We start from the raw sequence: 17,900 nt of genomic DNA on the forward strand, positions 1-17,900 counted from the left end.
GGTACACCCCCTTTTGGTGCGGCCGTTTCGCTGCGGGCCGGTTCGGCGTGACCAGTACGGCGCGCCCATTTTGGCGCGGGAGCCTTTCTGGCACTGCCGATTTGGTGCGAGGGACGTTTGGACGTGGCTGACATTGCAGCCACGTCTAAATTCCCTCACGCCAAATTCCAAAGAATAATTCTTTTCAAATGCAGCACGTTGGCAGGAAATGTTATCGTGTTGCATTTAAAAAGAATTGTGGCTTTGGGTTGATGTAAACAGCAATGCCAAAAGAGGGTATACCATTTCTGCTTATATTTCTCACTTATATTTTTTTTTTTATCAGACTGTTGCATCATGATGGTTAAATATGTAATTTTGCTGCCCCATGCACAGGGCACTTAGGTCTAGTAGTTAAGTTCCAAGCCTCACAATCCTGGAGGCCATGGTTCGTGGCTGAGCTAAAGCTTTTTATTTTATTGTAGTTTTAAAATATCCCATTATTTTTATTTTGCAGAGAAAATAAAGAAAGGTTTAGCTCAGCCACGAACCATGGCCTGCAAGATTGTGAGGCTTGGAACTTAACCACAAGACCAAACTGCCCTTGTTCCTGGGGCAGCCAAATTACATATTTAACTGTCATGATGGAACAGTCTGATAAAAAAAAAAAGAAAATGGGTGCACCGAAAAAAATAAATAAGAAAAAATGGGCACACCGAACTGGCCGCTGCGCCAAAGCGGTCGAAGCTCTCGCCAGCTACCACTTCTCTGCTCCACCTCTCCTCCCACCCCTCCCAACTACCACCTTTCTCCTCCATCCCCTGCCCACTACCACCTCTCTCCTGCCACCATACCACCTCTCTCCTCCCACCATCTGCCCACTACCACCTCTAAACCCCCTGCCAGCTACCACCTCTCTCCTCCACCCCCTGCAAAATGCCACCTCTCTCCTCCACCCCTGCCCACTACCACCTCTCTCCTCCAACCACCTGCCCACTACCACCTCTAACCCCCTGCCCACTAGAACCTCTCTCCTCCCACCATCTGCCCACTACCATCACTCTCCTCCCACCACCTGCTCACTACCACCTCTAACCCTCTGCCCACTACCACCTCTCTCCTCCCACCACCTGCCCACTACCACCTCTAACCCTCTGCCCACTACCACCTCTTTCCTCCACCCCCTGCAAGATGACACTTCTAACAGCTCCCTTTGTCCCACTTTAACTCAATCTCTGCCACTGTCCATGTCACGTTTGAGCAAACATACAACATCTTTGCTGCATAAATATCGAGCACTTCTTTAAGGTCCCATGATGAATGCATCTTTTGTTGTAAATGAAAATACTGTGCGCTCTATTTATTGTGTCCCTTTCTATTGCCACACACCCCTGCAATGGCTCTCTCAAGAAGCATGACCCAATATTGTTGTGAACGTATTGACGTGGATTATTTGATGACTTCACCTATGTGGACTTCAGGCAGTGGACGAGTCGCTCTTTCTATATGCAGATGGCTGACTCCAATTACTCGAGAGAGGGTGTGATCACATCTAAAGCCCCCCTCGTGTGTCTTTACCCGCCTGAGCCCCCTCCCTCTATCCCGTGTCAGCTCTCTCTAAACTAAAGATCCCAGTCCGCTCCCACCAGCGTGCACATTAGCCAGTGCAGCAGGAGGCAGGCCCAGGCAATTGTAAGCAATATTCAATCAACAATACAGCTAAGTCAATGCCTAGTCTGGGATGCTGAGAAAAACCCTTATTGATGTATTTTTATATCCAGTTCAGTACTCTGGATGACAACCCTTGTATAACACCCCCCTCTTAGAATCCCCCTGACCCCACTGAGCCAAGAAGTAGGTTTGTTTTGCAAATTTAAAAGGTTTATTTGAGAAATATAAACAATATGTATATATATATATATATCACACTTCTATAAATAAATTGATAATGGATATTACACTTGTGATTATGAGCAGTAGTCAGCAAGAGGTAACTTATGAATAGGAACAGAAGAATAAGGTGGGAAAGAATGCTTTATATGGTTCAAGGAAACGCAAGGTGGAATAAAATGCAGTACAGAAATAACTTGTTATGATTTTAGGTAATATGATCACTTTTTCTTTTGACAATTCACTCCCCCCCTATGCAATACAAGAAATGGAAGGAGAGCACACAGTCTTCAAGAATCCCAACAAATCACACTTTATAATGCAATACACAGTTCCAGTCCTCCCAGCAAGCTTAGGGAAAACAGGGATGAGTTTTAAACACAGGCGAATTACTTTAATGTGGTTTGCAAGGAAGTGAAAAGGTGCTAAAATTGCTTTTAATTCCCTCTAGAGGTTCAGGGTAGGTGATAGCTACTTTATATTAGATCAGGCTCACTTTAACAATACTCTATGAATGATTAGCAGATTGCAAACGAATTTTAGCAAAGAGAAGCAAAAAGCTGCTGATATCTACAGATGAAGAAATCGGGCCAAATCGCAAATCGTGGAAAATTTCGCGAGTGCGTGTCTTGCGATTACGTAAAGGGAGTAGGAAGTCGGTTCTAGGTTCGTTGGAAAGTCTAGATTCTAAGCTTTCAGATGAAAGTTAAATCTCGTTCCTAGCACAAACGGTTCCGGAGATACGGATGATTTAATAAAGGTAGATTTTCGGATTTAAAGTAAAACTCAAAATGACAGGTGACAGCTTGCAGCTGCAGAATTGACAGGTGACAGTTGTGCAGCTTTAAAAATGACAGATGACATGATTTCTAGGAGGCTGTTCTAATTAGGTTAAAATAGCTTGAATTAGATTATTTTAACTAAGAGATTGGGTTCTGCACAGTTCTGGCGCATACTCACTCCTAATTTTGAAATGAATGGGCCTCGTCACGGATCTGGTCAATTGGACTGGACTTCGGTTCTCTCTGCTCGGCGGGTCAATCAGGCACCGGTTCTGCTCACAGCGGTCTGGGTCTCTCTGGATCTCTGGTCTGGTCTCTGGCAATTGTTCTTGGCAAAGAATTCAAACAGCTCGCCCGGCTGTGGAATACTTTGCAAATGATTTTAAAGATGCTGAGGCCTGCTGAGAAGAGTTCTCAGTTTGTGGGTTTAGGCCCTTGCTTTAAGTTCTGAAGTAAAGTTCTGGTCTTGGAGATTGATGGATGTGAAGTCTGGAGTCTCACGGCAGAGCGTCCCGGAGAAAATGGAATTCAATGTCTCTACCTGTCCCAGCAGTCTCTTTTTATGTGTTTTGGAAGTGGGTGTGTGCGTGGCCTAACTGAGCCTGCCCCTCTCTACTTGTCATTGGCCCAATTCTCCCCTCTCCCATGATTGGGGAATTGGGTTGTGAGTCAGAGTGATGAGGTCTGTTTATGGGTCAGAGGATCCTCCCCTTGTCAATTTGCCCACAAATCTATACCTGATCCAAATACATATTTCCCAGGTACACAGTTGTTTGACATCACATACACACATCATATATTACTAAAGATAGTCCCTGTCCCGACTCTGGCGTTTCTAGGAGCTTGCATTAAAAAATGGCAACTTATTTTCGATTTTAGTGGGTTTTGCAATATGGGATTTTCATCAAAAATTATACAAAGGTATATTTCCCTTCCACATATATCCCAGTAACTTTCCATGTCTCTAGTTTAAACACATTGTCTACAATAATCATAATTAGCGGGGTTTTGCCCCAGAACATGGTACAAATTGGAGTTTGGACTCAAATCGTGAGGGCATTTTTCAAACTAAGACTCTCAAAGTTGTACATTCCTGTCATTTGGTTACAATAAATTATCACTGTTTCTTTAAAATATATATTTGTTGCAATTCAACTCCCCAAAGTGTTTGGGTCCGCCTCCAGGAGTCTGGGTGGGTCAGTGATCACATGTCTCTCCTTGCTGGCAGAGGGCTGTTGACAGGAAACACTCAAAATTAACATACCCCATTCAACAGAAAGAGCCTTTTCTGTGGGCTCCAGCAGGCTGCCTGGAAGTCTCTCCTCAATCAATCAACAGGGTCATGTGATATCCTGCCTCCTGGTGTGGAATCTCTGAGGTGTTAAGGTTTCCCAGCCTCTTGGCCTCTGGGAACAGCAGGTGGCTAGATTTTCAATTAACCAACAAGCTTTGAAGTCCCTGCCCCACTTGCAACTCCTAAATACAGTTTCCCTGTCAGAGTTTAGACCGCTAGCGCCACCTTGGGGAATTTTCCGGTACTGCATCCATTTTTGAGTTGTCTTGAATTACTGCATTTCAATAGAGTGGTCTTTTGCTTGAAAGTATAGGACCCTTGCTTAACATTGTTTTGATGGCATCCTTACAGTAGAGTGGTGATGTGGAACCCCCCACAAGAAGGTTGTATCTTTGGAGTGGTCTCATGCCAACTGCGCAGTTCTCCTATTCTGGCGTGAATGTGGGCGGCGATAGCTCATCCCCACATCAATCCAGTCTATTGATTTAGTTTGTTCTGGGATAGAATAATGGGCGGCGACAGCTCATCCCCACATCTACCCAGTCTATTGATTCAACATGGGTCAAAACCCTTGACAAATCCCCCCGCCCGACTGCGTTTTGATTCAAGTCGAGGGGAAGTCGGGTGCAAAGGAGGTTTTGAGCCCTTGCGCTGGTATGTCCGCATTATCTTCTTCCAATTCTGTAGATGGCACAGTTCAGCATCTTTTCCTCCACCCAGTTGGATCGATCGGTTCTCCTCGCCGGTCCTGATGGGAATATTGGGCGGTACACCGGGCCCCTCGGGTCTCTGCTCCCGGTCCCCGGATCGTCCTCCTTGGCCAGTCTCCAGGTTTTCTTTCTCCTAGGACGACAAAGGAAAGCGGCAATACCTATTCGTAGACATTTCTTCCCCACCATTGATATAGTGGGGTGGCATATACATTTTATAGTCAAAACATTTGCGTTCTTATTTTAACAAAAAACAATTATAAGACATTTTTTATTTCCAAATCATAATATTTTAGAGACTATATGTGGGATATTTTAGGGTTGGAATTGAATTACTCTGGAGCGGTCCCCTCTGGTATTGCAGAGGACTCCTCCAGTTGTTGCAGAGTGTGCCTGGGATGGCAACACTTAGCTGATTTATATGGACCCACTTATCTTCCCCCTCTGCCAAACTGCCTTTGGGGATGCAGATCTTATAGGCAACAGGGGAGATCTTGTCTATAATTTCAAACGGTCCCTTCCATGTAGGCAAGAATTTTCGCTGTTTGGCCAGGTTCCTTTGGAAATTGTATAGATAGACCCGGTCTCCCACATCATATTCCTTCCTGGTGGTTTTCAAATCATAGTGCATTTTCATACTCTCAGCTGATCTTTCTAGATTCCGCTGAGCATAGGCAAAAGCATGTTGGAGGTGTTTCCTTAAATTCTCCACATACTCATGAGTTGTGGAGGCATTTATCAGTGTCTGCTCTTGGGTCCTGTAGAGCAAATGCTGAGGAAGCACCATCTTGCGTCCGGTCATCAACTCAAATGGTGACATTTTAGTTGCAGATGAAGGGATAGATCTGATGGCCATTAGGACCAGAGGTAATCGGATATCCCAACTTGGCCCAGAATCTGCCACAAACTTTTTTAATATGCTCACAATGGTTCGGTTGTATCTCTCCACTGCTTCAGAAGAAGCTGGCCTGTAAGCAATGTGTAGCTTCCTTTTAACCCCCAGTATCTCCCACATCTTTGTCATTACTTCACTGGTGAAGTGGCTACCTCTGTCTGACTCAATCCTTTGAGGTAGACCAAAACGGGAAAAGATGTGGTTAATCATCAGGGCAGCTGCTGTTTCTGCCTTGCAATTTGGGGCTGGGAGACATTCCACCCACTTGGTAAAAAAGCATGTAACGGTCAACATGTACTTGTTTCCTCTAGACGAGTGGATTACAGGGCCTACAAAGTCGATTTGCAAATCTGACCATGGCAGTGTCATCCCCCTCTTTTGGAGAGGTGCACGGATGGCTGAAATTGTGCATACACAAGACACCCCTTCAAGTATTGGTCGAGGTCCTGCCCCATGTGTGGCCAGTATGCAACCTCTCTTAAGATTTCCAGTGTTGTGTGAAACCCCCTATGACCGGCGGTGGCCGCATCATGGGCGTGACTTAACATCAGGCTTCGGAATGAGGTAGGGACCACCCACTGATCATGGCCAGCTTGGGATTTCCTTACCAACAAACCGTCTTGGATTCGGAACCTTTTTGGACATTTCATCAACACTCTTAGGCCCTCTTTCCCAATGTAATCGGTATCCGTCAGGGGAAAGTTCTCAGGGTCCTCAATGTGTTGGTAAAACTTACCAATTATTGGATCCCCCTTCTGAGCTGTAATCAAATCAGCATCAGGGGTCTCCTTACTCCATTGTGCAGTTGAAAGATCATTGTGAGCATTGGTCTGGGACCTAGTGATCGCAGTGACCTGGATTTCCCCCAACAGGGACTCTATTTCTATTAGATCCCCTTGGATGGCTCCGGTTTTGGCCAGCTGTTCAGCTAAGTCATTTCCAGTTTTGTCTGGTCCCTCTACTTTGGAATGACCCTTGATCTTTTTCCAGTAGATGGTCATCCCATTCGATGTGACCAGATCATCAATGTTTTGAATTAACTTCCCATGTTTCAAGGGTTTGTTATTAGCACATAACATGCCTCTGGTTTTCCAATTAACCAGGTGCTCCACGAACCCGTTCCGTACATAATCCGAATCTGTGATTATGACCAGTTCGTGGAGTTGATGTTGGACAGCAGTGAGGGTGGCCTGATGCACAGCCATCAATTCTGCCACCTGACTACTTCGGCCACCAGTTCTTTCTCCCCGTTGTCGTCAACATGGTACGAGCATCCATCCACATAGACAGTGGGCATTCCCTCACACTTGTCTTCTTCAAAGACTTTGTGTGGGGAATTAAGGTATGCCTCCATGTTGTCCTTGATTTTTAAACTTTCGTCCTCGAGACAGTTTTCTCTGGCACAATCATGCAAGTCAGCCAGACCTTGCGCGAGGGGATTCTTCTTGTTTTGGCCATATCTGACCTCCACAGGAAAGCCTTGCATCGACAGAATCCAGTAAGTAATTCGGGAATTACTCACATTTCCGGCCTGGATTCTGTCACTCTGGAGATATTGCAGAGGCTGGTGTGGAGTCTCCACTATGATGTGTTCTCCCTGGATAAACGAGCGGTAATTCTTCAATGCCCACACAGTTGCCAGGAGTGCCTTCTCACAATCGTTGAATTTTTCCTCCACAGAGGATAAAGTTTTGCTCGCATAGGAGATTACTTTATTGACCTTGTCATGCTTTTGGTATAATACTGCCATCAAGCACGTATTAGAGAACCCTGTCTCCAGGAAGAACTCCTTGTTTCTGACAGGGTAAGCTAGGCAAGGCGCTTGTGAGAGGCTTCTTTTGAGTTGTCTTACTGCCTCGGATTGTTCTGGACCCCATTCCCACTTGACCCCCCCTTCAAGTGATGAATCAGGGGTCTAGTGATCTCTGCGTAGCTGTTAGACGATCCTCTGCACACCAGTTCACTATGTTCACTACACATCAGAACACTGCTCACATTTCTCCACCATCCCCTCCCACGGTTCCAGGCTCAGGTGATTCGGTTAACCCAAAGAACCGAAAACCCCGTACCAGCTTTGGTGTACGGGCTCGATTGCAACCCTTTCTGCATTGGCAATTGCTTTGGAGAGCGTATAGCAGAAGGGGCGGTGTTACGTCACCACGTCGGTCACGTGATCCAGAGTCACGTGTCCTTGTTGGACGTCACATGATCCAGAGACGTCACATGACTCCCAGACACACAGTATAAAGGTCTGAGAGACAGAACACTCATTGCTTCTCAGCTGGCTTCAGACCCTGTTTGGCGTTACTACTTGCTCCTTGCTATCTTGATCACGGAACTCTACCTCGGACTCCCTCGGACACCCCTTTTGTACCTTTGCTTGGAACTGTTGCCCTGTTGCCGGATTTTGGACTTCACCTCGACTTGCCTTTGGATCATCCCTGGTTACCTTGCGGAACTTCTACGCCCTTTCCCTTCTTGGGATTCAAGTCAAGCCCTCTCTCCTACAGGTGGCTAACCCTTCATCCACGCTAACCTGCGGTTCTACCATTCCAGGGACCGCCGCATCATCTGAGTCTCGAACCTCTCTACTAGGTTACCTGGGTTACCCTTACACCAGATAGGTAAGACATTTTAGATCCTTTTGTTTATCTGACTGTATTGTGATTGCCTGGTACTTAACCCCGTTCCTTCTCGACAGCAGCATCGGTGTTCCAGAGGCTCCGTGGATCTGGGAAGACATCTCCCACCTGTGGCCTCAAAGGTCGCACAGCGGGTTTCTATTAAGTTCCCCTGTGCGTCACTTGGGGACAGAGGACTCATCGGTCTACACGACACTCAAGTCAGAACAGACTGAGAAGCCGTATAGTCGTGTTTGACGATGCAGGGATCCACGGAAGAACCCATAGCTGCTTTAGTCCAGGCAATTACAATATTAAGGGCAGATATGGCAGCCGCGAACACAGTGATCCACCAAAGGTTGGATTCCATACAGAGTGTTCAGCATTCCCTTCCTGCAGACCCTGAGTTTGGAGATGCCAGCTCCTTCACTACACCCCCTCCCTTGGCTACTTCTACAGTCCCAAATCCAATGATCCTCCCATCTCCTTCCCCCCTGGCTGCTCCGGAACGCTATCAAGGTGACCCCAAGAAATTCAGAACCTTTGTTAATCAGTGCAAGTTACACTTCTTATGCAGACCTTTGGCTTTTCCTACTTCCACTACTAAAGCCGCCTTCGCCCTCTCCCATTTAGCCGGAACGGCTGCCGCTTGGGCTAATCCCCTGCTAGAGAATAATAGCCCAGTCCTTTACGACTTTGATTTGTTGGTTCTAGAAATGTCTCGAGTATTCGATACTCGACACAAGGCGCAGTCTAGGGATTTGGAGTTTTTAGAACTGACTCAGGGTAGAAGGACTTTGATAGAATACATCACTCGTTTCAATCAGCTAGTTGCAGAAACATCATGGCCAGAAAACAAGCGGGCGGTGGTCTTTTATAGGGGGTTGAGTAACACCATGAAAGATGCTTTATCAGTGATCCCTTCTATGCCTACTCAGTATCAGGAATTGGTTGATCTCGTCTTGCAGGTAGATGCACGACGATCAGAGCGTAGAGCTGAATTGGGGGTCTCTTCCCATCCTACTCTTGCTAGTACTCCTGCTTCCAGTACAGAAGAACCTATGCAAGTGGGAGGTTTACGTAGTCCTATCACAACATCAGAGAGGGAACGTAGAAGGGTGGACAATGCATGCTTTTATTGTGGCACCACTGGACATATTGTGAAAGAGTGTCCTCGACGTCCCAAGAAGAGCCAGGTTTTTCGGATGGCTCGACCTTAGATCCGGAGAACAGGTCGAGTGTCCCGTCATCATCTCTGGGTACCTCTCTTGCCTTTGCTCGTGTCCAACCCGTCTCTGTAAAGGCTACTCTATGTCCCTCTACAGGCCTTCTTCATGCAGTCAATATCATCATTGATTCAGGTGCCACTGGTAATTACATAGATATTGATTTGGCCCATTCCCTCAACCTACCTTTAGTGGTAAAAACACGACCGGAACATGTCCAAGCCGTAGACGGCTCTGCATTGGTTTCTGGTCCTGTTAGACACCAAACTGCACCCCTCTTGTTGAACATACAAGAAACACACACAGAAACCTTATGTTTTGATTTAATTACCACACCCCAATTCGGTATCATACTAGGAATTCCATGGTTACGTGAACATAACCCACTGATCAATTGGCAGTCAGGCACTGTACTCTTCGAGTCCGAAGTCTGTCAGAATTATTGTCTCCCGGTCCATCAAGCCTCTGACACACCTTCTCGGGCCTTGGGAGCTTTAGCTCAACTCACTGTTGATGTTCCAGAGATTGTTCATTCACATACTGTTGGGGGGTTGGTGTCTGGGATTCCGCCTGAGTACAAAGCATTCGAATCGGTTTTCGATCGGGGCTCTTCCGAGGTACTTCCTCCACATAGACCATATGACTGCCCAATCGAAATACTTCCTGATTCCACTATCCCTTCGGGCAGGATCTATTCTTTGTCCCCTTCGGAGGAACAAGCATTGAAAGAGTATGTACAGAACGCCTTACGTCTAGGACACATCCGTCCCTCTACTTCACCAGCAGCTAGTCCCATATTCTTTGTACCCAAGAAGGAGGGGGATTTACGCCCTTGTGTGGATTATCGACGTCTTAACGCTATCACAAAAAAGGATAGATATCCAATCCCGTTAATCACCCCACTTCTGGACCATTTAACTCATGCTTCCGTTTTCACCAAGCTTGACCTACGTGGCGCATACAATTTAGTACGCGTTCGCGAGGGAGACGAGTGGAAAACGGCTTTCTGTACTCGTTACGGCTTGTACGAATATTTAGTCATGCCTTTTGGCCTATGTAATGCCCCAGCCACATTCCAACGATTCATGAATGACATATTCAGGGATATTCTGGACGTTTACATGGTTGTGTACTTGGACGACATCTTAATCTTTTCTCGTGATCTTGATGACCATGTAAAGCATGTTCGAGAAGTACTATCCCGTTTGAGAGAACATTCCTTATTTGCCAAACCTGAGAAATGTCAGTTCCATAGAACTTCTGTTGAGTTTCTGGGTTTCCACATAACCCCTGGGGCGTTATCCATGAACGAATCTAAGGTCAAAGCAGTATTAGATTGGCCAGTACCTCAAACACTCAAGTCCTTGCAGGCCTTTTTGGGATTCGCCAACTTTTATAGACGTTTCATTTCTTCTTTTTCCACAATTGTTGCGCCGCTCACGGCTCTGACTAGTCCTCAGGTACCCTATCATTGGCACGGGGAACATCAGGAGGCTTTTGAGGCTCTGAAAACTGCTTTCACTACCGCACCGGTACTCCAGCACCCCAATCCTGATCTTCCGTTCATAGTAGAGGCAGATGCCTCTTCTTTTGCTCTCGGTGCGGTATTGTCACAAACGTGTCCTACAACAGGCAAATTACACCCAGTGGCATACCATTCCCGTAAGTTCTCCAGTACTGAGACTCATTACACTGTTACGGAGAAAGAACTCTTGGCTGTCATGGATGCCTTTCGTGTTTGGCGCCATCATCTTCTGGGGGCCAAACATCCCATCACTGTATACTCAGATCACCGGAATTTACAGGATCTGGCCTCATTGAAGTGCATTAATAGCAGACAGGTCCGATGGCATCTTTTCTTTTCCTCTTTTGATTTTCGTATTATGCATCGTCCTGGCACTGCACATGGAAAAGCAGACGCCTTGTCACGTTCCCCAGGGGGGGTCGAGTTGCCAACCTTTCCTGACACTGTTCTCGGAAAGAGTCATGTGATTTGTCTTTGTACACCTTCATTGTCATTATTAGACTCGGTCCGATCCTGGACTAGCAATCATTCCGACCAGTTGCGAGAATGGGACCCCGTGTATTCTGATGGGTTGCCTTTCGTACATGAACGTCTATTCCTTCCCACACCTGACACTCGTAATCTGGCCCTTGAGTGGTCTCATGATGCCCCTTTTAATGCCCATCCCGGTCAAGAGCGCACTTTAGATCTTCTCAAGCGCTGGTGTTGGTGGCCCGCTATGAAGCGCGATGTAGACTGCTATGTCAATTCATGTGCAGTGTGTGCTCAGGCTAAACATCGGAGAGGCCGACCGGTTGGGTTGCTACTTCCGCTTCCAGTTCCTCCCAGGCCTTGGCATACACTGACTATGGATTTCGTTACCGATCTCCCCAAGTCACGAGGCTTTGACTCCATCTGGGTAGTGGTGGACACGTTTACAAAAATGGCTCGTTTTGTCCCTTGTAAAGGTATTCCTTCGGCCCCGGTCTTGGCGGACTTGTTTTTTGAACATGTGTTCATGTTATTCGGCCTCCCTTCGGTCATTATATCCGATCGAGGATCACAGTTCACCTCTCGGTTTTGGAGGTCGTTGACTAAATTGTTGGGCATTGATACCAGGTATTCTTCGGCATATCATCCTGAGACCGATGGGCAGACCGAAAGGACGAATCAATCCATGGAGCAGTATCTTCGCTGCCTTATATTGCAACATCAGACCTCCTGGTTGGCCGTTTTGCGGCTTGCTGAGTTCGCGTACAATAACGCGGCTCATTCAGCTACAGGTTATTCTCCTTTCTACGCCCTCTACGGCCAACATCCCAAGGTCTTGCCAGTCCCTGATGCTTCTAGTTCTTCGAATCCTGCGGCCACGACGTGTCTTAGGGATCTGTCTGCTGTACATGCTAGTACTGTGGTGCATCTCACGGAAGCGAAGACTGCCATGAAGGCCCGTGTGGATGGCAAACGTCTGGCTGCTCCCCCTCTGGTGGTGGGTTCTAGGGTCTGGTTGTCTTCACGTCACCTTCGCCTAGTGGGTTGCCGGAAACTGCTACCTCGTTTTGTCGGCCCGTATGTAGTCTCACAGGTAGTGAATCCGGTGGCTTTTCGTCTAGTGCTTCCTAGTTCTTGGCGTATCCATCCTGTGTTCCATGTATCCCTCCTCAAGCCTTGCCCCGATTCTGTCCGCCTTCGTACCCCTGTTGCACCGGTGTCCCTGTCCTCTCCTGATGTCTTTGAGGTGTCGGCCATTTTAGGGTCCCGATGGTTTAGGGGTAGGCTCCAATATCTGGTGGATTGGAAGGGTTACGGCCCGGAGGAGCGTTCATGGGTTTCCGCCTTGGATCTGAACGCCCCTCTGCTGGTGGCCCGCTTCCATAAGGATCATCCGTCCTGCCCACGGGGTCGTGGGCCGTTGGGGGGGGGGCTATGTTAGACGATCCTCTGCACACCAGTTCACTACGTTCACTACACATCAGAACACTGCTCACATTTCTCCACCATCCCCTCCCACGGTTCCAGGCTCAGGTGATTCGGTTAACCCAAAGAACCGAAAACCCCGTACCAGCTTTGGTGTACGGGCTCGATTGCAACCCTTTCTGCATTGGCAATTGCCTTGGAGAGCGTATAGCAGAAGGGGCGGTGTTACGTCACCACGTCGGTCACGTGATCCATAGTCACGTGTCCTTGTTGGACGTCACATGATCCAGAGACGTCACATGACTCCCAGACACACAGTATAAAGGTCTGAGAGACAGAACACTCATTGCTTCTCAGCTGGCTTCAGACCCTGTTTGGCGTTACTACTTGCTCCTTGCTATCTTGATCACGGAACTCTACCTCGGACACCCCTTTTGTACCTTTGCTTGGAACTGTTGCCCTGTTGCCGGATTTTGGACTTCACCTCGACTTGCCTTTGGATCATCCCTGGTTACCTTCCGGAACTTCTACGCCCTTTCCCTTCTTGGGATTCAAGTCAAGCCCTCTCTCCTACAGGTGGCTAACCCTTCATCCACGCTAACCTGCGGTTCTACCATTCCAGGGACCGCCGCATCATCTGAGTCTCGAACCTCTCTACTAGGTTACCTGGGTTACCCTTACACCAGATAGGTAAGACATTTTAGATCCTTTTGTTTATCTGACTGTATTGTGATTGCCTGGTACTTAACCCCGTTCCTTCTCGACAGCAGCATCGGTGTTCCAGAGGCTCCGTGGATCTGGGAAGACATCTCCCACCTGTGGCCTCAAAGGTCGCACAGCGGGTTTCTATTAAGTTCCCCTGTGCGTCACTTGGGGACAGAGGACTCATCGGTCTACACGACACTCAAGTCAGAACAGTAGCCTTCAATGAACTTTCTGCTGTAATTAGTCAGTCCAAGGAGGCTCCTTTGTTCCCGCAGAGTTGTGGGGTCTTTCAGTTTCTGGAGTGCTTCCACTTTCTTTTCTTGGGGACAGAGACCCTGAGGAGTAATCTCATGCCCCAAGAAATTAACACGGGTTCTACACCACTGTGCTTTCTGAAAGGAAAGTTTTGCTCCGGCGGCCCTCAACTGTGTCAGAACATAACGGATCTCCGCTATGTGTTCCTCCACAGATGAACTTTTGATGAGGACATCATCTACATAAGCCAGGTTACCCCTCGCACCCAGGTCGGGCATGGCCTTGTGTAGAAAAATGTTGAATTCATTGCCGGAGTTGAGGTATCCGAAGGGAGTCCGGGTCCATGTGTACTGCTGGCCCCCAAAGGTAAAAGCCAGTTTGTATTGGTCCTCCCTACTGACAGGCACGGTCCAGTACCCATTGGTCAGGTCTATTGCAGTGAATACCTGTGACCCCTGGATCTGGGCCAGCCCTTGGTCAATGTAGGGCAGAGGCCATCGGGAAGTATGGACCCATTTGTTGAGCTAACTAAGGTCGGCGCAGAGTCTCCACTGGCCGTTTGGCTTCAATATTCCCAGCACTGGATTATTGAAGGTGCTGTGTACTGGACGGATTATTCCCCGGGACTCAAGGTTCCTAATTATTTCAGTAAGGACTCCATGGATGCGAGAGGCAAACGATATTGCTTCACAAACACTGGAGTCATTCCAGGGTCCGTGGGAATTGTTGTGGTGTGGATGTCGGTGCGACCACAGTCATATGAGTCTACCGCAAAGAGATCTTGGAAATCCAAGAAAACTTGTTTCAACTTTTGCTTCTGTTCCAGAGTCACGCAGGCATCAGCTAGGTTGACTCTCTCTTCCACCATCTGCCTGAAGCCTGGAAAGACTTCTGGTTTGGCTATCTCAGCAGCCTCCTCCAGCTGGGTGGAGAAGTCCCTGGTCAGAGTGCTGATTTGGACTGGGGGCTTCAGGTGGGAAAAGCAGCCCTCATGGACCTGGAAAATCACCTCATCCCTCCTGAAGTCACAAGTCACATCTTCCTTACCATAAGGGCAAGAAGTGTACACCAGGAAGTTCCCCATGCCGGGTGAAAATCCTGTCTGGTGTTGTATTGTCCTCACGGTCACTGTCAAAACAGTCCTTGGGGATCGGTCCTAACAGTTCATTTCCTAAATCAATGGTGCCTGCGGCTAGAGTAATACTCTTTAAGTCGCTGTTATCCACCTCTATTGGAATGGTGTCATGTTCTATGTTGACTAATGGAGTTGGGTTTACACCCAGCCCTTGCTTTTGGAGAGAAGCATTTTGATGTATGTAAGCATCAGGGTTTTTCAGTTTTTGTCCTCTTTTAACTTTCACTTCCAGGGAGAATTGTCGGGTCCTTTCTGGGATGGTGACTTCCTCTTTGAGCTGAATTTCAACTGCATAAGGTAGCAATTGAGCTGACCGAAATGCTTTTTCCTGATCATCAAAGCCCATGGGATTATCCGCTAATTGGGACCAAGCTTTGAAGTTTATTAGGTCCAAACTAATGGCAAAGCGATTGAGAATGTCACTGCCTAAGTAAAAGGCGGCAGTGACGTCTCGCACGACCCAACAATTATGGACTATGCTCTTGCTGCCAATGGAGATTTTGAGCATGCACCTGCTTGGCAGGAGATGTTTGGAATTAGGTGCTTCCAGGTCCATTTGCCATTTGTCTATCAGTTTGAATGTGGGAATTCCTGGATCTTTTGGGAGTTAACGGAACATGGCTTCGCTGATGAAGCTCTTACCGTTGTTCACACACACTCGAGCAAGAACAGAGTCCTTCCCATCATTTAACTGAACAGGGATGAACAACTGCTCTCCAATTTGCTGAATATCAGCCAGGCTCTGAGCTGATTTCACATCTTTCTGGACTATAGGAGTGGGAGTTTCTGATTGTGGATTAGTAAAGAATTTCAGGGTGTTTCCTTCCAGTGTGGAATACCACCTTAAACTGGAAGGAAGGTTGATTTTCAGAAATAGAGAGGACCCCCCATCACCAGTCTGTTGTCCTACTGCTATTACTGTCATGTCTGGAATTTGGTTGTTCTGGAAGTGAAATTCTACTTGGTCAGATTTTTGTTCAACCATGTGACAGGTGCCATTTAAACTAACATGGTTGACACTCTGTTTTAATTTTATTGGTCGGCTAGTCTGGGTCCAGAGGACCTTGTTTACGCAATCTATTAGGGGTGACAACCTTCTCAGGAGGTCATTCCCTAGTAAACAAGGGGTGCCCTCTGGAGTCACTACTATGACCGGGTGTTTCACCTTGTGTCGCCCAATTTTGATGTCCAAATCTGCAGTCCCCTCGACAGGAATTTCCTTCCCGTCAAAGTTCTGCAGTTGTCCAGGAAGAGAGGTGAGAGGAATACAGTAATTCTCCCCCCTTCCTGCATTTAGTTCCTCAAAGGCCCTTTTGGACAGAAGGGTAGCTTGGGATCCAGTGTCCACCAGTGCCAAAATTGTACCCTGCCCCTGTACTTGTACCGGGGCATAATATCTTCCCTCCTTCTCCTCAAGGGGGCACAGATAATGCACATTTTTGGACAACTGGTGGGCTAACTTTCTGGTTTTGGACATTGCTAGCGAAGAGATTTGGGCAGAATTCTGTGGAGAGCCTGGGGAATCTGAAAGAAAAAGTTGGCAACTGGAGATCAGAGCCATTGTGGGTTCCCCTGGTTCCGGTTCTGGGCGCCCCCCCCTTTTTGGAGGCAGTCACCAGGATGGGTTTGAACCAGGGGATTTTGGTATTGTCGGTTCTGGGATGTGATGATGGGCGGCGGTAGCTCAGTCTCCACATCTCCCCAGTCTGAATTGACATCCCTTGGGACCCATTTTTCCTTGGGAGGAGTTCCCCCATCTCTGAAGGAGAAGCTCCTTTTCCCAGGATCTTCTGAGGATCCCTCTCCCTCAAATTGGAAGACCTGTACCTCCTCCACAAAGTGGGTCTTTTTGGGTCCTTTGTTTCTCCTACCTCCCCTCTGCTCCTTGGGAGGCAGGCTTTCAGGGGCAGGAGATTTTGTTTCCTGTTCCTGGTTTTCCAGGGGCTGTTTACAAGTTGGGAAGGAAGCTTCCTCCAAGGCTTTACACCCCCCTTCCCCTTGTGCCTCCTCCCTGGGAACCGGTGGGTTATCGGGGTGCTGCCCCCGTCATTGTTCTGGTGCACCAGGTCCAGAGTTTGGGGCATTCTGCGGTGGCATGCTCATCTGAGGGTTCTGTTGAGCCCTCAGTATGTGACCCAGATCCCGTGCCATATTTTGGACCTGGCGCTCAAGTTGTGAAACCCGCTCAGGCTGATACGGGGCTCTATTTTCTCCCCTGGGCTGATCCCGGGAAGGGTAGCTATCCCTTCTCTGGTAGTACCCCTGGTTGGGAAGATTTTGGTACCCCTCCACCCTTGGCCTCCCCTCTCCCGGATTGGGTTGTCTGGGCTCAGGGAATTGGGGAAAGAAGGATGGATGATTTTGGGGCTGGAAATTGGGTGGATACCTGGGGAAAAAGTTCTGCCTAGGATTTGGTGAATTTCTGCCCTCCTGGGGGAAGTTAGGAGGGAAGTTCCCCCGGGTCGGGTACTTGGCTGGATCCCCCCCTTGGGCTGGAGGAGTGCACACATAACCCAGGATTGGTCAGTTTCCCTTGTAGCGGGGACTTACATAGTCAGGGGAGCGGGGGACCCCATCTGTGGGACTACCTCCTCGACTCCCTGTCTGTGACTGGCCCGAGGGCCTTCTGGGCTGTGAATGATTTGGTGCAGGCAGGTTTTTAGGCCCCCCCATCTCCAAATCTAAAACGGGGGCAACCTTTACCTCTGCCACCTTGGCAGCAGCAGGGGTGCTGTTGGTTTTGGGGTTTTTCGGCGCGTTATTTTTATTTTCGATGGGCTTCTGCACCTCATAGATCCGGGTAGCCTGTTCAATGACCCAGTCTAAAGATCTTTTCTCATGAAAATCTCTCACGAGCTGGGTCATTATGTATTTGGGTAAGGCATGGAAAAACGTATTGATAAATTCTCTGCTATCCGTGCGCACCCTTCTGGTGGTCTGCGCAAAAGCACGCTTTAATTCTTGCACAAACTCTTGTGGGGCCTGAT

This window comes from Ambystoma mexicanum, chromosome 4q (genome assembly GCF_040938575.1).
Source record: "Ambystoma mexicanum isolate Mex_15411 chromosome 4q, UKY_AmexF1_1, whole genome shotgun sequence".
In the NCBI taxonomy this organism is placed as follows: Eukaryota; Metazoa; Chordata; class Amphibia; order Caudata; family Ambystomatidae; genus Ambystoma; species Ambystoma mexicanum.